At 39.8% G+C, this 22,521-nt stretch overlaps 1 pseudogene; it reads left to right on the top strand.

Annotated features, from left to right (window-relative positions):
* The first annotated feature begins 10,754 nt into the window (after positions 1-10,754).
* Positions 10,755-22,195, top strand: LOC138092230 (14-3-3 protein theta-like; annotated as a pseudogene).
* Positions 22,196-22,521: the final 326 nt, after the last annotated feature.

Below are 22,521 nucleotides of genomic sequence, written 5' to 3'. Positions count from 1 at the left end.
GGGTTGGGAAGATCCACTGGAGGAGGGCATGGCAACCCACTCCAGTATTCTTGCCTAGAGAATCCCAAGGACAGAGGAGTCTGGCAGGCTATGGTCCATAGAGTTGCAAAGAGTCAGACGCAACTGAAGCAATTTTGCACACAATTTTCCACTGAAGTAGACAAAATAACTTGTCGGTATTGCTCAGGCTTACACTCAGAATTTATTTATGCTTTCATTGTGGAACATGTTATAAAGTATTTGTGTAATTCATTACTTTGTGATATAGTTCTTTTGTTTTAATATTTCATAGTAAAGCTTCCAAGAATTTCTTTATATTCCAGCATTGTAGAACTTGTCTGAACAACTTGAATAAAAACAAGACACACTGTGCTTGCTTCTTGACCTTAATCCATGTAATATGAAAAACTCCCAGTCATTTTCATGAGCAAATCATCACTTGTTTTAATCATCCCAGTTTTCCTTTCATATTCCTTTTTCCTATTTCATTACAGTTTTGTGTTCTAGTAACCAATATTTGGTGTAAATGTTGTACTGGTTGAGATTTTTCTAGTTTTATATATCAGGAATGGAATCCAAGCTAGCTTAAATGAAATACTTAATTGGCTTGGATATCTTTAAATTACACAGATACAGTTGTGAATAATATATAACCAAATCTAGAGGCTTAAAACTAGTAACAGTATTACTCTTTTTCCAAACTTCTTAAAAATAAAGTGCAAGGTAAATAAAATGCATCAATCATCACACACACACACACACACACACACACATACACACACACGCAGAAGTCACTCAGTTCATAATTTGTGTATCTGAAAAATCTACTTTAAATAATTAACCATTAACCAATCACAATTGTAATAAAATGTTCTAGAAGTATATTTGAAATAATGAAAAGCTCTGACATAGTTGTAGAGCGATACATGTGTAAATGAAATACAATTCAAAGCAACAGATTTTTCAAATAAACAAACAACAGTCTTACTTGTTTTGTAAACACTTTCAATTATGTGTGTAAGCTGCTTTGTAATCTCTTAAAGTTTTTAATCTGAATTCTCTGATGCCAACTCTTTAAAGAAAGTCTCTAGAGAAATCAAGTGCATATGCGAGACACTATAGTTTCTGAGCTTAATGAGTTGTGTTAATCTAAAACATAAATTTGCTTTCAGTAGCATTGAACAAAGCCATCTGAATTATTAAAGTGAAGTCGCTCAGTCGTGTCCGACTCTTTGTGACCCCATGGACTGTAGCCTACCAGACTCCTCCGTCCATGGGATTCTCCAGGCAAGAGTACTGGAGTGGGTTGCCATTACCTTCTCCAGGGGATCTTCCTGACCCAAGGATCGAACCCAGGTCTCCCGCACTGTAGGCAGACGCTTTACCTTCTAAGACACCAGGGAAGATCTGAATTATTAAAACCTAGGGTATATTAAGGGCTTTCCTGGTGGCTAAGGTAGTAAAGAATCTGCCCATAATGCAGGAGACCTGGATTCAATCCCTGGGTGGGGAAGATCCCCTGGAGAAGGGAATGGCAACCCACTCCAGTATTCTTGCCTGGAGAGTTCCATGGACAGGGGAGCCTGACAACCTACAGTCCATGGGGTCAAAAAGAGACACCACTGAGCGACTAAGACACAATGAGGGTGTAATATGATATGGTAGGCAGGATTCTAAGATAGTTCCCAAGATCCCTGCCTTCTTGTGTCCTTTACTGGTATAATCTCCCTTTCATTTTGGATGGGACTGTGAATATGTTGACATATCATGCTCACGACAGGATAAGTTATATTGCAAATGTGGAGAAATTTTTCAGATGTAAAATTAGTTTTACTCCCTTTGGTATCTTCACCAGTGGAAAAAGAAAAGTATTTTCCCCAGGTGTTGTGGTCAGCAGCTGCAGTGCAATTCAATCCTCAGCCTCAGGGCTTAATTTAGGGTTGAGAATAGGAGTATTAGAAAATAAAAATAAAAACTTAAGGTTTTTTTCTCTTTAAACTTTTCTTCCTTTAGCAATCTGACAAGTCATTATGGATAGGGATTTTCAAAACAGAGATGGGGTAATATACAGGCATCCACTACAAGGTCAAGTTATAGGTTATCCCAAAGGCTTCCAAAATTTCATTAGAGAAACCCAGCCTGACATTATATCATAGCCAATGTCCACTAATGCAAGGTGATGTCTTTGGATGTACGAGTGGTGAAAAGGCAGATGAGTGTTTTATCTAATAATAACAACATCAGTGTGAGCTTGGCCAAGTATTGCTGATGAGCAGAGAGGGAAAGAAAAATCCAGAATTTTGTGAGTCAGATCCAAATTCTGGGATTGAATATTCGATGTTGAAACTACTAGGTTTTATTTTTACTTACACATGTAATTTATTTATATACTCATGTCTTTGCATGAATATATGTATATATTTTTATATATTTGTATATATAGAGGAACTCCTTTTCCATAAGACAGAGGGGAAGAGTAGGCATTTACAACAGTATATTTCTATTATATTATGAGCTTGAAGGCCTATTTTTTGGTACCCAGGTCTCCTTAATAGAGGTCCAGACACATAGTGGGTACTTAATAAATTTATATTAAATGAAAAAGTGAATGAATGGATGACCAGTTCACTTATCAGAGCAGAAATCATGAACTCTAGTCAACAAAATTATCCTACTTCTTTGCCTTATGGTAGTCAAGCAGTAAATGAAAGCTGACATATTACTCATAGCTGGAACTGAAAAAAGAAATGATATAAAAAAGTACAACTTACTGAAGAATAAAGCAGAGTTCCCCTTATTGTGAGTTCTCAATTGTTTCTGAGAGTTGCAGTGGTAACTTCCATTTTTTGCATAACAAATATTTTGGGGGTGATTAATGTGTTCAAAGTTTAGTACTAGCAACCATAGATTTACAGAAATAATAAGTTCAAACACTCGAGGATAAATTCATATATAAACAATGCTAAACCTGGAATGATAAATGATAAGATATTTGAGGGGATTATTCAGGATAATACAAAGAGAGCCCCCTGACCCAGAGAGTTGGTGAGTATATGTGGGGCAGAGAAAGAAAATAGTAAAGTAGGTTGTCTAAAGATTCCCAGAAGTGGTAGTAGCTAAACTGAGTTTTGAAAAATAAGTAGGAGTTCTTAGTAGAAAAGGAAAGAATATTCTAGCCAGCGAATGACGTGTAAAATCAGGGGAGATCACAGAAGAAGTGACGAGAATGAAATTTAAAAGGAGTAAAACTTACGGCAAGAAGACCCGTTACAAGTCTCCGTGTGACAAAGGTGGGAAATTAGAAAGCTTGAGCTAAAGAAGTGCAGTATGATGGGCTCAATGAAGCTAAGCTCGACAGAAATCAAGGCAAAAAATAGATAGGACCTGGTGACTATCAATGTGGTGCATAAACCCAACAGGAAAGAAAGGAATCATTTATTTCCAGGTGGCTTCCTCAATTACGCAGTGATTAAATGGATTTACCTAACTCTTTCTGAGCCCCAATCATATGATACTATCATCTATCATGCTCCTTTTTTTTTTTAATAAAAAAGAAAACTTCACAAGCCTTGTTGCTGTTGCTGCTAAGTCACATCAGTCGTGTTCGACTCTGTGCGACCCCATAGACGGCGGCCCACCAGGCTCCCATCCCTGGGATTCTCCAGGCAAGCATACTGGAGTGGGTTGCCATTTCCTTCTCCAGTGCATGAAAGTGAAAAGTGAAAGTGAAGTTGCTCAGTCCTGTCCAACTCTTCGCGACCCCATGGACTGCAGCCTATCAGGCTCCTCCATCCACGGGATTTTCCAGGCATCATACTCTATTTAAAAAAAAAAAAAAAACAAGGAGAAACCTTCATAATACCATGGAACAGCCATCACAGCATTCACACCAGCTGTCGTTGTCCAGTCGCCCAGTCTCATCTGACTCTTTGCGACCCCAAGGACTGCAGCACACCAGGCCTCCCTGTCCCTCACCATCTCCCAGAGTTCGCCTGAGTTCATGTTCTTTGCATTGGTAATGCCATCCAGCCATCTTATCCTCCGAGGCCCTCTTTCCCTTCCACTCTCTATCTTTCGCAGTATCAGGGACTTTTCCAGTGAGTTGTCTGTGTGCATCAGATGACTAAAATCCTGCAGCTTCAGCTTCAGTATCTGTCCTTTCAGTGACTATTCATGGTTGATCTCCCTTAAGATTGACTGGTTTGATCTCCTTGCTGTCCAAGGGGCTTTCCCAGCAGCACAGTTCAAAGGCATCAATTCTTTGGCATAAAGCCTTCTTTATGGTCCAGCTCTCAAAACCATACATGACCACTGGGAAGACCATAGCCCTGATGTACAAACCTTTGTCAGCAGAGTAATGTCTCTGCTTTTCAACATGCTGTCTAGATTTGTCATCGCTTTCCCTGGTAGCTTAGTGGTAAAGAATTCAAACCAGAGAAAGCTGAAAATATGAGTTAGGCAGCCGTGGAAAGTTGGTGAGACAAGAATGAACTCCTGGACAGGCAGGTCAAAGGATGGTGGTAGAGAGCATGCTCTAAGGAAGGATTTAAGACACAGAAAGTAGGAAGGACAGGAAGCAAGAAGTCCAAAAATGAATCCAAAGTATAGAACTCCAAGGTATAAATCAGAGAAATTCATCTAGGATTCAGTTATTCAAAAACTCAAACAGGCAGGCAACATTCATGAGCTCCAGCAATAGAAAGAAAAGATTCTTTTACTGGGGCGGGGGGTTGGGGGGGGGATGGGGGGGATGGAGGGGGGGTGTGTGGGGGCGCTCATAGGGCCAAGGGTAAAAGTTTCAGTTCTGGGAGAAATGAAATACTAAACATCCAAATTACTGTTGAATAAAAAAGAACCCATTATTGAAGAACTAGAATACCGTAGTCTGTTGGCAAGGTTGATTCACTGTTACTTTGTAAATAAATTGCTGACAACAGCCTCTTGTATTTCTCCCATGAGAATGCCTGGTCTCTAATCTGAGTAGGGGTCAAAGGCCTAGAGGGATTTAATGGGTTCTGCTGTATAAGTTACAGAGTTTCAAGGACAATGTGCCAGGAAGGTCAATGCAGATATTTTTCTACCCTTTTTTTTTTTTCCCCTTGTGACTTTAAATAACTTGAGTTAAGCCAGAAGAATTGAAGTTACATTTGCCAAGTGCTTAGACACATGCAAATTCTGTTTGTTCTTTTCTAGCTAATATATTTTCCCACCACTGAGATTTTCTTATAGCTCCTTGGCCTGATGATGCAGTTAGAACTCTGTGTAGCCTTTGAAATCTGAAAGACTTCATTTCAAAAGCTAATTTAACATTTATTTGCTATGTGAGTATGGATAGTTACTTAAAATCTTGAAACTCACTTTATTCACCAATAGCTTGGATGTTGATAATAATATACAACCTTACAATATTATGGGTTTGAGATTATATAAATTTGTAGGAAAGTTTAGAAATTGCAAAGCACTAATAAAATGATATCATAAAATTACTAAGTAAATAAATAGTTCAGTTCAGTTGCTCAGTCATGTCCGACTCTTTGCGACCCCATGAACCGCAACACATCAGGCCTCCCTGTCCACCACCAACTCCTGGAGTCCACCCAAGCCCATGTCCATCGAGTCGAAGATGCCATTCAACTATCTCATCCTCTGTCATCTCCTTCTCCTCCTGCCCTCAGTCTTTCCCAGCATCAGGGTCTTTTCCAGTGAGTCAGCTGTTTGCATCAGGTGGCCAAAATATTGGAGTTTCAGCCTCAACATTAGTCCTTCCAATGAACACCCAGGACTGATCTCCTTTAGGATGGACTGGTTGGATCTCCTTGCAGTCCAAGGGACTCTCAAGAGTCTTCTCCAACACCACAGTTCAAAAGCATCAATTCTTTGGCGCTCATCTTTCTTTATAGTCCAACTCTCACGACCATACATGGCCACTGGAAAAACCACAGCCTTGACTAGATGGACCTTTGTTGGCAAAGTAATGCCTCTGCTTTTTAATATGCTATCTAGTTTGGTCTATCTAACTTTCCTTCCAAGGAGTAAGCGTCTTTTAATTTCATTGTTGCAATCGCCATCTTCAGTGACACTGTTTCCACTGTTTCCCCATCTATTGCCCATGAAGTAATGGGAACAGATGCCATGATCTTAGTTTTCTGAATGTTGAGCTTTCAGCCAACTTTTTCACTCTCCTCTTTCACTTTCATCAAGAGGCTCTTCAGCTCTTCTTCACTTTCTGCCATAAGGGTGGTGTCATTTGCATATCTGAGCTTATTGGTATTTCTCCAGGCAATCTTGATTCCAGCTTGTGCTTCTTCCAGTCCAGCGTTTCTCATGATGTACTCTGCATATAAGTTAAATAAGCTGGGTAACAATATACAGCCTTGATGTACTCCTTTTCCTATTTGGAACCAGTCTGTTGTTCCATGTCCAGTTCTAACTGTTGCTTCCTGACCTGCATACAGGTTTCTCAAGATCTGATAGTATTAAAGTCTATCATTTTTCCATGAATCAAGATGAATTTTTTTTTCTAATAGTAAAAAGAAATTCTTGAACTTGTAGAGCTCAGTAAAAATTTGAAACTAAACAAAAATACTCTGAATAACTTATTTTTTATGAACAGCATTCTAAATTAATTACTCAATTAGATATATTCTTGTCATTTTTTAATTAGTTTATTGCTAGTTTCTCCTTTGTAATGAAAATGCACATCTCGGATCAGGTTGCTTTTGATCTATTTGACAATAGCTTGAAAATTCCATACATGATAGTAGATTGCATTGTGCATACCTTTTAGAATTTCTTTGCTGCCTAACTCTTCAGGTGCCAAATTCTACCTAACCTCTTTGTTAATGATGTATCAAAGATGTCTTTATCTATCATAGGATACTGAAATTTATGTTTAATAAGGTCTTAAACCTGCTGAAATTTGATCACTCTGTAGTACCTGGTAAAAGTTCATAACCAGGAAGTGTGACAGCTCACAGTTCCAAATTGTAAATAGAAGTCTATTTCATACCTTGTGTGTGCTTAGCACTCAGTCATGTCTGACTCTTTCGACCCCGTAGACTGTAGCCTGCCAGGCTCTTCTGTCCTTGGGATTCTCCAGGCAAGAATACTGGAGTGGGTTGCCATTTCCTTCTCCAGGGGATCTTTCCAACCCAGAAATGGATCCCAGGTTTCCTGCATTGCAGGCAGACTCTTTACCAACTGAGCTATGAGGGAAGCCTGATTTCTTACTTTATCCCAATGAATTAGAAAGAGAAGATACTGATATATGCCAAGGCTTCCCAGGTAATTCAGTGGTAAAGAATCCACCTGCCAATGCAGGGGATGTAAGAGACATGGGTTAGATCCCTGGGATGAGAAGATCCCTTGGGGTAGGAAATGGCAATCCGCTCCAGTATTCTTGCCTGGAAAATTCTATGGACAGAGGAGTCTGGCAGGCTATAGCCCATGGGGTTCAAAGAGTTGGACGTGACCAAGCAAGTGAAAACACACGGATGAATGCATCAAGTGTCCTGAGGTAGGCTCAAGTCCAAGACCAATTCCTCCTTTTTAGAGATAGTGAGTTATGTTCCTTAAAAGTATAGACTGTGGAGTCAGACAACTCTGACCTTGAGATGGACCCTGCCACCATGGTAGCCATGGGCAAGTCACCATTTTGTCATTCTTAAATAGGAAACTAGTGAAATCTTTATCTCATTAAGTTGTTCAGATTGCTTGAGATAAGCAAGCACCAACACAGAGGAAGCAATCGGTGGCTGTTAGTTGTTGCTGTGATCAGAAAATGTAGACAGTGTAAATAAAAGTCTCTCTGTCTTGTCCAACTATGTGCAACCCCATGAACTATACTATATAATCCATGGAATTCTCCAGGCCAGAATACTGGAGTGGGTAGCTATTCCCTTTTCCAGGGGATCTTCCCAACCCAGGGATCAAAGTCAGGTTTCCTGCATTGCAGGTGGATTCTCTACCAGCTGAGCCACCAGGGAATCCCAGAGAACATAGAACTCTTTAGTTTTGCCTTAGAACGTGTCTTTAAAATCCTGAAAGATGATGCTGTGAAAGTGCTGCACTCAATATGCCAGCATTTTTGGAAAACTCAGCAATGGCTATAGGACTGGAAAAGGTCAGTTTTCATTCCAATCCCAAAGAAAGGCAATCCCAAAGAATGCTCAAACAACCACACAATTGCACTCATTTCACACGCTAGTAAAGTCATGGTCAAAATGCTCCAAGCCAGGCTTCAGCAATATGTGAACCATGAACTTCCAGATGTTCAAGCTGATTTTAGAAAAGGCAGAGGAACCAGAGATCAAATTGCCAACATCTGCTGGATCATGGAAAAAGCAAGAGTGTTCCAGAAAAACATCTATTTCTGCTTTATTGACTATGCCAAAGCCTTTGACTGTGTGGATCACAAGAAACTGTGGAAAATTCTGGAAGAGATGGGCATACCAGAGCACTTGATCTGCCTCTTGAGAAACCTATATGCAGGTCAGGAAGCAACAGTTAGAACTGGACATGGAACAGACTGGTTCCAAATAGGAAAAGGAGTACATCAAGGCTGTATATTGTCACCCTGCTTGTTTAACTTATACGTAGAGTACATCATGAGAAACACTGGGCTGGAAGAAACACAAGCTGGAATCAAGATTGCCGGGAGAAATATCAATAACCTCAGATATGCAGATGATACCACCCTTATGGCAGAAAGTGAAGAGGAACCAAAAAGCCTCTTGATGAAAGTGAAAGAGGAGAGTGAAAAAGTTGGCTGAAAGCTCAATATTTAGAAAATGAAGATCATGGCATCTGGTCCCATCATTTCATGGGAAATAGATGGGGAAACAGTGGAAACAGTGTCAGACTTTATTTTTCTGGGCTCCAAAATCACTGCAGATGGTGATTGCAGCCATGAAATTAAAAGACACTTACTCCTTGGAAGGAAAGTTATGACCAACCTAGATAGCATAATCAAAAGCAGAGACATTGCTTCGCCAACAAAGTTCCGTCTAGTCAAGGCTACGGTTTTTCCAGTGGTCATGTATGGGTGTGAGAGTTGGACTGTGAAGAAAGCTGAGCACCGAAGAATTGATGCTTTTGAACTGTGGTGTTGGAGAAGACTCTTGAGAATCCCTTGGACTGCAAGGAGATCCAACCAGTCCATTCTAAAGGAGATCAGTCCTGGGTGTTCTTTGGAAGGACTGATGCTAAAGCTGAAACTCCAATACTTTGGCCACCTCATGCAGTGTTGACTTATTGGAAAAGGCCCTGATGCTGGGAGGGATTGGGGGCAGGAGGAGAAAGGGATGACAGAGGATGAGATGGCTGGATGGCCTCACCGACTCGATGGACATGAGTTTGAGTGAACTCCAGGAGTTGATGATGGACAGGGAGGCCTGGCATGCTGCAGTTCATGGGGTCGCAAAGAATCAGACACGACGGAGTGTCTGAACTTAACTGAATGTAAGAAGTAATGTGAACATTTAGCCAGACTATAGAATACAATCCAGTTGAGATGCTGTAAATGTGAAAAAGAAAAAAAAAAAAAAAAAGGCATGAAAATTACTAACTGCTTCTACATGTGGAAATATTGTACTAGCTTCTGGTGGCTGCTGTAGCAAATTTACTACAAATGACATGACTTAAAGAATGGAAATTTATGTTCTCACTATTCTAGAGGCCAAAGGCCCATTATCAGTTTCACTGGACTGAAATGGAAGTTCTGATCAGGCTGCTCCCCTTGACAGGCTGTATAGGAGAACCCATTTCTTGCTTCTTCCAGCTTCTGGTGTCTCTAAGGATTCCTTGGCTTTGCGAGCATCAATCCAATGTCTGTCTTCCTGGTCACATTGCCTTCTCTTCTCTGTTTACTCTCTGACTCCCTCTCTTTGTGAGAGGGATTATGAATGCATGTGATTTCATTAAAAGTTCACCTAGTACCTCAGGATAGTCTCTCCATTTCATGATTCTTAATTTAAGTACATCTGCAAAGTCTTTTTTCTGCCACATAAGGCAACATGGGTATTATTTAAAGACCATCAATCAGGCTACCCCAGATAGCCATGCAAATGTTCTTTACAGAGCTGCAACCAGAATCTGGACAGGAAAATTTTTATAAAGACTGTATTTGTTAAGTTTAGGTTAAACTGAAAATAATAGAAACCTTAAAGCTACAGTAGTATGAACACCAAAGTTTTATTTTTCTCTCATTAATTAAGTGTAAAGTAAAACATTCACACACACACAAGGGGATCGGGTATCTTCTCTCTTAGTCCACAATCCTTGGCAAGGTTCCTCATGAACTAGTATAGCCAAACCTTCTTTTCGTCATTGAGCTTATCTTCCAATTGAAACAAAACAAGAATAAAAAAGAATTAAAGGGCTTTCTGGGGTGCTCCACCAAATAAGTTTGCTTACCCACACCGGTTTCCCCAATTTGCAAAGGAAGTTTCCAGTAGGACACAATTTCTACTTTCTAATATCAAAAAGATGGAGAGAATGAACATTGCTTAGTCAGCTAACTAAAGCCAGGCTAACCAGATAGCCATTCTAATTTGAATATCATTCAAAGAAGACATAATTTCTCCTCTGGAGCTATTTACATTAGAGGTAATCATAATAAAACTTTTATTATGAAATGCACAAATATTCAAAGAATTTTAATATATTGAGAATAGTGGGGGACTCGCGCTGTGGCCGCGGAGACGTGAAGCCCCTGGGGTCTGCGCTCGACCTCGCTGTTTGTTCCCCCAGCCCCCATGGAGAAGACGGAGCTGATCCAGAAGGCCAAGCTGGCCGAGCAGGCTGAGCGCTAAGACGACATGGCCACCTGCATAAAGGCCATGAAAGAGCAGGGCGCCGAGCTGTCCAACGAGGAGTGCAACCTGCTGTCGGTGGCCTACGAGAATGTGGTCAGGGGCTGCCGGTCCGCCTGGAGGGTCATCTTCAGCATCGAGCAGAAGACCGACACCTCGGACAAGAAGTTGGAGCTGATCAAGGACTATGGGAAGAAAGTGGAGTCCGAGCTGAGGTCCAACTGCACCATGGTCCTGGAATTGTTGGATAAGTATTTAATAGCAAATGCAACTAATTCAGCAGTGGAGAAGGCAATGGCACCCCACTCCAGTACTCTTGCCTGGAAAGTCCCATGGACGGAGGAGACTGGTAGGCTGCAGTCCATGGAGTCGCTAAGAGTCGGACACGACTGAGCGACTTCACTTCACTTTTCACTTTCATCCATTGGAGAAGGAAATGGCAACCCACTCCAGTGTTCTTGCCTGGAGAATCCCAGGGACGGGGGAGCCTGGTGGGCTGCCATCTATGGGGTCACATAGACTGGGACAGGACTGAAGCAACTTAGCAGCAGCAGTAGCAACAGCAGCAACTAATCCAGAAAGTAAGGTCTTCTATCTGAAAATGAAGGGAGATTACTTCCGGTACCTTGCTGAAGTTGCTTGTGGTGATGATCGGAAGCAAACGATAAATAATTCCCAAGGAGTTTACCAAGAGGCTTTGGACATAAGCAAGAAAGAGATGCAGCCCACACATCCCATCCTGCTGGGGCTGGCTCTTAACTTTTCTGTGCTCTACTATGAGATCCTCAATAACCCGCAACTGGCCTGCACATGGGCTAAGACGCCTTTGGATGAGGCTATTGCAGAACTCGACACACTGAATGAAGACTTGTACAAAGACAGCATCCTCATCATGCAGCTGCTGAGAGACAACCTCACATTATGGACATCGGATAGTGCTAAGAATGTGATGCGGCAGAAGGGGCAGAAAACGAAGTGCATACAGGGTGCCATCTTTCTTCCCCTTGAAACCTTGATACTCATCTCCATTCCTCACTCCATTTGGATTTCCTATAGCAAAGAAACCCATTCATGTGTATGGAGTCAACTGTTTATAGTCTTTTCACACTGCAGCTTTGGGAATACTCCCTTCCTTGGTTTGTGTTTGTCTTAGCCTTCCTGGTGTGCAGTTACTGCTGTAGAAAAGTATTAATAGCTTCATTTCATACAAACCTAAGTAACTTCCAAACACTTATGTAGACGACTAAAAATGTATCTGGTATTTAAGTAATCTGAACCGGTTCTGCAAGTGACTGTGTTTTGTATTACTGTGAAGATATGAAAATGTAGCTAATTACAATTTAAAGAGTGTTCTACATAAGTTCTTAATTTCTGCATTCCCTCCCTTACTCTTCTTCAGAGATTTCCTTTCAGCAAGCAACTTTTCCATTCTGTTAATGTATTCCGTAGGAATCCAGAAGTATTAGATTAAATGGAAAAGCATTCAACATTTTGGGGCCAGGGGATCACAGATTCAAATGTCTCCTGTATCATATGTGATGGAGGTCTTGTGTATCTGTGACAACAGGAAGTTTCCTTCAGTTCAGTTCAGTTCAGTCACTCAGTCGTGTCCAACTCTTTGCAACCCCATGAATCGCAGCATGCCATGCCTCCCTGTTCATCACCATCTCCCAGAGTTCACTCAGACTCACATCCATCGAGTCCGTGATGCCATCTAGCCATCTCATCCTCGGTCGTCCCCTTCTCCTCCTGCCCCGAATCCCTCCCACCATCAGAGTCTTTTCCAGTGAGTCAACTATTCGCATGAGGTGGCCAAAGTACTGGACTTTCAGCTTCAACGTCATTCCTTCCAAAGAAATATCAGGGTTGATCTCCTTCAGAATGGATTGGTTGGATCTCCTTGCAGTCCAAGGGACTCTCAAGAGTCTTCTCCAACACCACAGTTCAAAAGCATCAATTCTTCGGTGCTCAGCCTTCTTCCCAGTCCAACTCTCACATCCATACATGACCACAGGAAAAACCATAGCCTTGACTACACGGACCTTAGTCAGCAAAGTAATGTCTCTGCTTTTGAGTACGCTATCTACGTTGGTCATAACTTTTCTTCCAAGGAGTAGGTGTCTTCTGATTTCAAGGCTGCAGTCACCATCGGCAGTGATTTTGGAGCCCAGAAAAATAAAGTCTGACACTGTTTCCACTGTTTCCCCATCTATTTCCCATGAAGTGATGGGACCGAATGCCATGATCTTCATTTTCTGCCCACTCTTTATTTGCTGCTGTTTAAGTTGAAAACTTCCCTTCCCAATAAAAACTCACTTACACCTCCTGCCTTTATAGTGCTGGTATTCACTTTACTATGTAATAGAAGTAGCATGTTGCTGCCAGAATACAACCATTGCTTTTGGCAAATTAAAGCACATGTCATTTCTTAATACACTAGAAAGGGGGAAAAAGCGCATAGTCCAGTCTAAAATATTAGTACTTTTCCATGCAGATTTGTGTACATGTGAGAGGGTGTCCAGTTTGTCTAGTGATTGTTATTTAGAGAGTTGGACCACTATTGTATGTTGCTAATCATTGACTGTAGTCCCAAAAAAGCCTTGTGAAAATGTTATGCCCTATGTAGCAGCAGAGTAACACAAAATAAAATTACATTTTATAAACCAAAAAAAAAAAAGTGATAATGATCTCATTTGAAAAGTAACTGTATTTAATAATATTTACTCATAATTACTACTCTGTTCATTTATCCTTTTATGTATCTTTATTTTCTCTCTAATCTTTTCAACCAGTTGAGAGATGGAAAGTAAACCACACAACTCATGATGGTTTACTATAAAACCTTCAAGTTTTTTCTAAAGATAATATTCCTTACAACAATAGCATAACAATTAAAAGATAATAATTTTCTAATATTAGCTAATGCAAGCGCTAGTGCTTAAATTTCCTCCTTTGCCTCAAAAAAAATCCAATAGAATATTTTTTAAAACCAGAGATTTAAACAAAGTTAAGTTCATGTATAATATTTATTAGGTATTTTTCAGTCTTTTCTAATCTACAATTCCTCATTTTCCCTGGTTACTGACTCTTTGAAGAAAGCCGGCCAGTTGTCCAATAGGATGTTTTATATTCTTTGTCAGATTGATTCCTTGTAGAATGTGTTAACTTTTTTTCCATCTCCTTTATGTTGTAAAATGTAAGTTGTATCTAAAGGCTTGATATTTTACCTTTGGCAAAAAAACTTGAAAAGCAATGCTGTGTACTTTTCATCATATCAGGAGGAATATATTGTCAGATTGTGTCAATATTAGTGATTCTAAGTCTGACAACTTTGTGAAAGTATAGCTGGCAGATTGTTTCTTTGAGAAAGTTTATTTTTCTCTTCAGTTCAGTTCAGTTCAGTCGCTCAGTCATGTCCGACTCTTTGCCACCCCATGAATTGCAGCACGCCAGGCCTCCCTGTCCATCACCAACTCCCAGTGTTCACTCAGACTCACGTCCATCAAGTCAGTGATGCCATCCACCCATCTCATCCTCTGTCGTCCCCTTCTCCTCCTGCCGCCAATCCCTCCCAGCATCAGGGTCTTTTCCAATGAGTCAACTCTTCCCATGAGGTGTCCAAAGTACTGGAGTTTCAGCTTTAGCATCATTCCCTCCAAAAAAATCCCAGGGTTGATCTCCTTCAGAATGGATTGGTTGGATCTCCTTGCAGTCCAAGGCACTCTCAAGAGTCTTCTCCAACAGCAAATAAACTGTAGGATTATTCTTTGGTGCCATGAGACTACTGATTTTAGCATTCATCACTTTCTGGAAGAATGAGTTTTAGGTGTGTGTGTTAGTCACTCAGTTATGGCCAATTCTTTCCCACCCCATGGACTACAGACCGCCAAGCTCCTCTGTCCATGGTATTTTCCAGGCAAGAATACTGGAGTTGGTTGCCATTTTCTTCTCCAGGGGATCTTTCCAACCCGGGGATCGCAGCCAGGTCTGCTGCATTGCAGGCAGACTCTTTACCGTCTGAGCCACCAGGGAGGATGGTTTTGGAGGGATTTCAAAATAATGTTTTTGTATCATATTCATTCCATATATTAGCAAGTATTCTTCTGAGGAAGGAATTTGCCACAACAGTAGAATATGAACATATAATTTTTTTTTTAAATGGGGTAATGTTTAATTACATTTTGTTACTAATTTTCATATTAACACATTGGTATAACAATCACTACCACTAATGGCAAAAGTGATTGCCATCACACAAAAGGGGTGTGTGTGTTGCCCTCTTTTGTTTTAATTATTACCATATTTTTTATTCTTTCAATATTTTAAAACCAAGTGTCATTTTTCTCTTTAGGCATAAACAATGTCAAATTTAGCCAGAAAGTGACCCTCTAAGTTGGCTTATGTATCTTTTTCTTAGAACCCCATGTGATTTTTCAGGCACAGCTAGAAGTCCTAGGTTCACCCTCCATCCTCGCTGCTTGGAATTAGCGAGGATCTGAACTGAAGGTCTTCCAGTATGCAATTCTTACAAGGCTGTTTCAGTAAATGATGCTAGCAAACTTATATGTCTTTTCTCTGACACTAAAAACTTTTTTGCCCAATAATATTTAAGAATTTGCTTATTTGTGCTATACTGTGAGATTTAAAAATTAATTCTAACTGCATGCTGTTCTTCAGTAACTAAGTCATTTCCTACTCTTTGCCAACCCATGAACTGCAGCATGCCAGGCTTCCCTGTCCTTCACTATCTCCCAGAGTTTGCTCAAACTCATGTCCATTGAGTCAGTGATGCCATCCAATCATCTCATCCTCTTTTGTCCCCTTCATCTCCTGCCCTCAGTCTTTCCCAAAATCAGGGTCCTTTCCAATGAGTCAGCTCTTCACATCAAGTGGCCAAAGTATTGGAGCTTCAGCTTTAGCATAAGTCCTTTGAATGAATATTCAAGGTTGAATTCCTTTAAGATTGACTACTTTGATCGCCTTACTTTCCAAGGGACTCTCAAGAGTCTTCTCCAGCACCACAATACAACAGCATCAGTTCTTCAGCGTTCAGCCTTCCTTATGGTCCAGTTCTCACATGCATACGTGACTATCGGAAAAACCATAGCTTTGACTATATGGACTATTGCTGGCAAAGTGATGTCTCTACGTTTTAATACCCTGTCTAGGTTTGTCATAGCTTTTCTTCCAAGGAGCAAGCATCTTTTAATTTCAGAACTGCAGTCACTGTCTGCAGTGATTTTGGAGCCCCCCAAAATAAAATATGTCACTGTTTCCACTTCCCACCATCTATTTCCCATGAAATGATGGGACTGGATGCCATGATCTTAGTTTTATGAATGTTGAATTTTAAGCCAGCCTTTTCACTCTCCTCATTCACTTCATTAAGAGTGTCTTTAGTTCCTTTTCCCTTTTGCTCATTAAGGGGGTATCATCTAAAGCCTCTTGATGAAAGTGAAAGAGGAGAGTGAAAAAGTTGGCTTAAAGCTCAACTTTCAGAAAACGAAGATCATGGCATCTGGTCCCATCATTTCATGGCAAATAGATGGGGAAACAGTGGAAACAGTGTCAGACTTTATTTTTCTGGGCTCCAAAATCACTGCAGATGGTGATTGCAGCCATGAAGTTAAAAGACGCTTACTCCTTGGAAGGAAAGTTATGACCAACCTAGATAGCATATACAAAAGCAGAGACATTACTTTACCAACAAAGGTCTGTCTAATCAAGGCTATGATTTTTCCAGTGGTCATGTATGGGTGTGAGAGTTGGACTGTAAAGAAAGCTGAGTGCCAAAGAATTGATGAACTGTGGTGTTGGAGAAGACTCTTGAGAGTCCCTTGGACTGCAAGGAGATCCAACCAGTCCATTCTGAAGGAGATCAGCCCTGGGATTTCTTTGGAAGGAATGATGTTAAAGCTGAAACTCCAGTACTTTGGCCACCTCATGAGAAGAGTTGACTTATTGGAAAAGACTCTGATGCTGGGAGGGATTGGGGGCAGGAGGAAAAGGGGACGACAGAGGATGAGATGGCTGGATGGCATCAGCGACTCGATGGACGTGAGTCTGAGTGAACTCTAGGAGATGGTGATGGACAGGGAGGCCTGGTGTGCTGCAATTCATGGGGTCGCAAAGAGTCAAACATGACTGAGCAACTGAACTGAACTGAACTGATCTATATATCTGAGGTTGTTGATATTTCTCCAGAAAATCTTATTTCAGTTTGTGATTCATCCAACCCGGCATTTTGTGTGATATACTCTGCATGTAAATTATATAAGCAAGATGACAATATACAGCCTTGATGTACTCCTTTCCTAATTTTGAACCTGTCCATTGTTCCATGTTCAGTTCTGTTTATTCTTGACCTGCACACAGATTTCTCAGGAAGCAGGTCAGGTGGTCTGGTATTCCCATCTCTTGAAGAATTTTCCGCAGTTTATTGTGATTCACACAGTCAAAGGCTATAGCATAGTAAATAAAGCAGAAATAGATGTTTTTCTGGAACTCTCTTGCATTTTCAAAGATTCAGCGAATGTTGGCAATTAGATCTCTGGATCCTCTGCCTTTTCTAAATCCAGCTTGTACATCTGGAAGTTCTTGATACACATACTATTGCAGCCTAGCTTGAGGGATTTTGAGCATGACCTTGCTAGCATGTGAAATGAACACAACTGTATGGAGTTTGAACTTTCTTTGGCATTGCTCTACTGTTAATATAGTCTAATATAGTCAGTAGTATAATTAACAATAGGCCTCATAAGTAAATTTTGTTATTTGCATGCCACTCTCTGACCCTTCTGCCACACTGAATATATGCACACACATTCAGTCATTCAGCCATTTCTGACTCTTTGCCACCCCATAGACTATAGCCCACCAGGCTCCTCTGTCCATGGAATTTCCCAGGCAAGCCACTGGAGTAGGGTGCCATTTCCTAATCCAGAGGATCTTCCCCACACAGGGATCAAACCCAGGTCTCTTGTGTCTCCTGCAATGGCAGGCAGATTCTTTTTATCACTGTGCCACCTGGGAAATCCTCTTTTTCTTGGAGATCACTACAAAACAGGATTCAGAAAACTCCCTTGATTCATTTCCATATTTGTGTGTCAATTTTTTAGGATGTTATAATACTCTATTGTTTTTCTGTTGCCTGTGAATGGACATTGGAGTTGTTTAAAATATCTTACCATTAGAAATAATGCTACAGTGAATAATCTTGTGCCTATTTTTATTTCTGAAGATGTATCTTTAGCAGAGATTCCTAGAAATGAGATTATTGAATAAGAGAACAAAATTTTTTTGAGATATTGGGCAGTTTTCAAACATCATACGTGTACATTTTGTACTCAGACCAGATGTATGAGAATATCTCTTTCTAGTCTTTCCAATAGAGATATTGTCAAACATACATTTTTGCCAAATTGATGGGTATGACATAGCATTTCACTACTGTTTTAGTTTGTGTAATACTTACTATGAGGTAAGCATCTTCTTTCTAATAGTTTAGGGCCAGTTGCTTCTCTTTTAATAATGAATTGTATGTGTGTGTGTGTGTGTGTGTGTGTGTGTGTGTGTGTTTAATTTCTGGAGTTTCTTAGATTTTGTTTCTAAATGTTAGTTTTGTTTATGTTATTATGCTTTTTTCTCTTCAAAGAATCATGTATTATGTATATTGACTATCCATTGCCTATCTTCTATAATGAGTTACAGTAACTATAATTTTTACCTTCTTCTTACTTTGATTTTATTTATTTGGGTTTCTTCTAATTCCTAGCATCAATGCCCCTTTTGGTAGAATATGCTCTCCCTGGGTTTCCTTTTAAGTCATTCTTTATTTTAAAGATATTTTTGCCTTTTTTCTTCCATTTGTTTCTTTTTTCAATCAGTTAACAGCTATTTCAATCTTCCTTATGTTTATCCATTGTTATTCAGAATACTTGAGTTTCTGATGTGTGATTTTCTTGCTTGACCATAACTGCTTGCTTAACTCACAGTGGTTGCTTCTGTTGATTTTGTTTTCTAAATCATGGGCCACATTATCTTGCCCCTTTACAGCAAGACTTGGGAACTCTCTACTTTAGCCCATTAACATGTTTCCTTCCCTTGGAAGAGTTTCCTCTCTCTCTCTCTTTGTTTTTATTTATTTTTTACTATGGTCACAGATGTTTTCAGCCTCTGAGGAATTGTTTTCCCTCTTCATCCCTTTTCTAATTTCATCACCACAGGAGATTTTTCTTCTTCCTCCATCACTGTCCCCCATCTTCCATGAGTTGATGCCAAGAATGAAATAATGCCTAAAGTTCTCCAAGATTCTTTCTCAGCTTTCATGACCTAATCCCAGATGCAGTTCTCTGCTTTGGGCACTTGAAGGGCTGGCCCAAATGGGAAGGAGTTACCTGTACTCAGCCATGGGTATTCTGGGGTTGTATAGAAGGCAATGGCACCCCACTCCAATACTCTTGCCTGGAAAATCCCACGGACAGGGGAGCCTGGTAGGCTGCCATCCATGGGGTCGCGAAGAGTCAGACATGACTGAGCGACTTCACTTTCTCTTTTCACTTTCATGCATTGGAGAAGGAAATGGCAACCCACTCCAGTAGTCTTGCCTGGAGAATCCCAGGGATGGGGGAGCCTGGTGGGCTGCCATCTTGGGGTCACACAGAGTCTGACATGACTGAAGCGACTTAGCAGCAGCAGCAGCATAGACACCCAAGGACCCAGGGGAAAGAAGTTCAGGTGAACAGAGTCTTTTTCTGTGAATTTGACTCTTTTGAATTATAAGACATCATGCCAACCCAACAGAGACATTGAAAGTTCTTTTTGGTTTTATTTATTTATTTATTTTTTTAAATGTCGATCTTTTTCTCTTTACCCCCATTTATGGTACATTTACTCTTTTCTGCCCTCTTATTAGGAATGAAACCAGATGTGGATCTTTCTTACTTAGATTTTGTCTCTTTATGAAATTTAGTTTACTTGGGCTTTTTGTTCCCTCAGCTATTCTGGTGGGTTTTTAGAAACTGTAATTTACTTTCTTTCATTATTTTTAGCTTACTGTTCCTTTTTTTTTTTTTTTTTTTCTGATGGTTAGGTTATGTCGGCTAAAAACATATATACAATCTAGAAGTGGAGGATTATATTCTATGGAATTTTTAGGACTTAATGTTGGGGAGACAGATTCTCAGATAGCTCTGAGTGACTGCTCTGAAGAGGTAAGGCAGGGATCAGGATATATAGGAGTTTTTACCACAAAGAGAGGGTTGTCTAAACGTCAAAAGATTATTGTTAATTAAAGAAAATCAGACATCTCGAGTTAATGAACGTAGCACTCTTCTGTGTATCGTAATATGTAAGAGTCATTGAAATCACTCTTTTGATATTCACCTTAGCTATCTAGGGCCTGCATCCTTCTCTTTCGCATCCTGAGTTCCCTCACCCTTGCACGGTAGCTGCAGTTGTCGAGGGCTTGGCAGTGGACAGTCCGTTTTGTCCCCATCCTGCATTCCTTTGGGGCTCACCATGGGATAGGGGGTAGATGCAGTGGCTTGATGGCTGCTTCATGCCTTGTTTACTGATACAGCAGAGAGTATTTCCCATTCATAGGTAGAAGAAATGGTCTCCTTCAACATCTTACACCCTCTCTGAAAACTCATTAGAATTTGTTTTAAAGGATTAAACTTGCCTCTTACTGTAATAGAAAATTAATCTGCGGCTGCTGAATTTAGAAGTACTAAAATGCTATCTGTTGTTTTGGCTGTACTATCGGTCTAAGATTCTTCATTTAGCTTGGGTAGTAGATATCTTCTTTTTTTGCTGTGCTTAATCCATGTGAAAACTCCTGGATCTACTCTGCTGTTTATAGAAAACAGATTTTTCAGCCACAGAATACTATCCTTGAGTTAAAATTCTATATAATTATCATTAAGTGACCAAGTAAAATTTACTTTTCCAACGAACCAAGTGTTCAATAGTACACGTGACAGAGCTGATGTCATTGTTTTTGTAGTAGTAATTAGTCATTTGTTTGGTATAACAAATGCATAAATACTTTAATGTACATTATTTCATTATATTTTTACTACATTCCTACAAGGTAGTGGGAAATGCAGCCAGCTCCGGTTTCTTGCCTGGGGAATCCCATGGACAGAGGAGCCTGGCGGGCTGCAGTTCATGGGGTCGCAAGAGCTGGACACGAATTAATGACTAAACCACCACCACCACAAGGTAGTAAGTAAGGTGAAGAAGTTAATGTTTGCAAGTCATTCAGATAGCCACTTAAGTGTCTCTTTCAAATATCTGATTTTAAAGACCTCATATTTTGTCTCTATTTAGGGCTCATCTAATACCTTAGCTTTTCAAAATAGGTAAAACAGAAAAAAGATGAAGTAAGCAAAAATATACCAAATAAAGGAACATAAAAGACACAAGTGTATGAAAAATGTATGCATAACATTTCTGCTCATTTATCACACCAGGTATTTTCTTGAAAACAAGAGTAAAATGAATCAGTATTATATGGGTTCTTTAAAAACTAATCATGTACACCCGTGGCTGATTCATGTCAATGTATGGCAAAGCCAATACAGTATTGTAAAGCAAAATAAAGTAAAAATTAAAAAAAAAAAAGTAAAAAAAAAAAAAACTAATCCCTTTGAAAAATTTGTTACTTAAGTCCAACTGAAATTTAGAGGAGTCTACTAGGTATCCTTTTTAAGGCATTTATTAAAATTGTCCTTGGGGTCCAATTGTAGCTATTTCTAGGTTTAGAGTAATATAAGAGAGATCCCTTTACTATCATCACTGAAAGGTGCTAGGGGAAAAACTCAGTTTCAGTTGCTGCTACATGAGGTACCTGAACTTAGCATTTACTGGATGCCTTCTTTGGCTGGATATATTGAAAATTTTTCATTTATTCCTAGTATCTATTTCACAGATGAGAAAAATGATGCTTAAAGTAGATTTTAAAAAAGAGAAAAACCTGTATAATGTTACACAGCTAATTAGTGATTGTAGGATTTTAATCACATGTATTTGACATGAGAGTCCCCTTGGTTTTCTCCCTAGATTAGGCAACTCAGTCATAAACAATTTTAAAGAAAGCTTTATATCTGTTTTACCAAGGGTATATTTCCTTATGGTCCTTGAGTTCACTTTAATCCTGTCTTTGCTTTTGACTTAATTGCTTTTTAAATATAGGATTAACTGCCTTCAAGGAAAAACAATTTAAACGAATAAGTATTTGTTTATATTCAGCCTCATACATCCACTAGAAGCAAGGAATAATAGAGGTCACCTTTTCATATACTTGTGTTGCACAGATGCAGAAAATAAGGTTTCCCAAGATCACAGTTAGGAAAGAAGTAGGCCTGAAACCAGATCTCTAATATCACAAACCTGTGTTCTTCCCAATTAATAAAACTATATACTTGCCTTTTCCCTCAATCTCTCAACTTTTTTTTTTTCATAAAAATCCTGCAAGAAAATGATGAACTTCAGGTTTTCTTCCTTACAATAGAAAATAATGAATCAACATATATTACGTAATGTATGATGGTGAAGGACAGGGAAGCCTGGCATGTTGCAGTCTATGGGTCACAAAGAGTCAGGTATGACTAAGCGACTGAACAACGCTGTTGGAGTGAAGAAATTTTCCTCTACCCCTCTTGAATTCTTTTGGCTGGTCCAACAGATAGTTTTGTGTGAATTCTTG

Source organism: Capricornis sumatraensis, chromosome 16 (assembly GCF_032405125.1).
Source record: "Capricornis sumatraensis isolate serow.1 chromosome 16, serow.2, whole genome shotgun sequence".
Taxonomy (NCBI): domain Eukaryota; kingdom Metazoa; phylum Chordata; class Mammalia; order Artiodactyla; family Bovidae; genus Capricornis; species Capricornis sumatraensis.
This window is presented reverse-complemented; position numbering and strand designations above follow the sequence as displayed.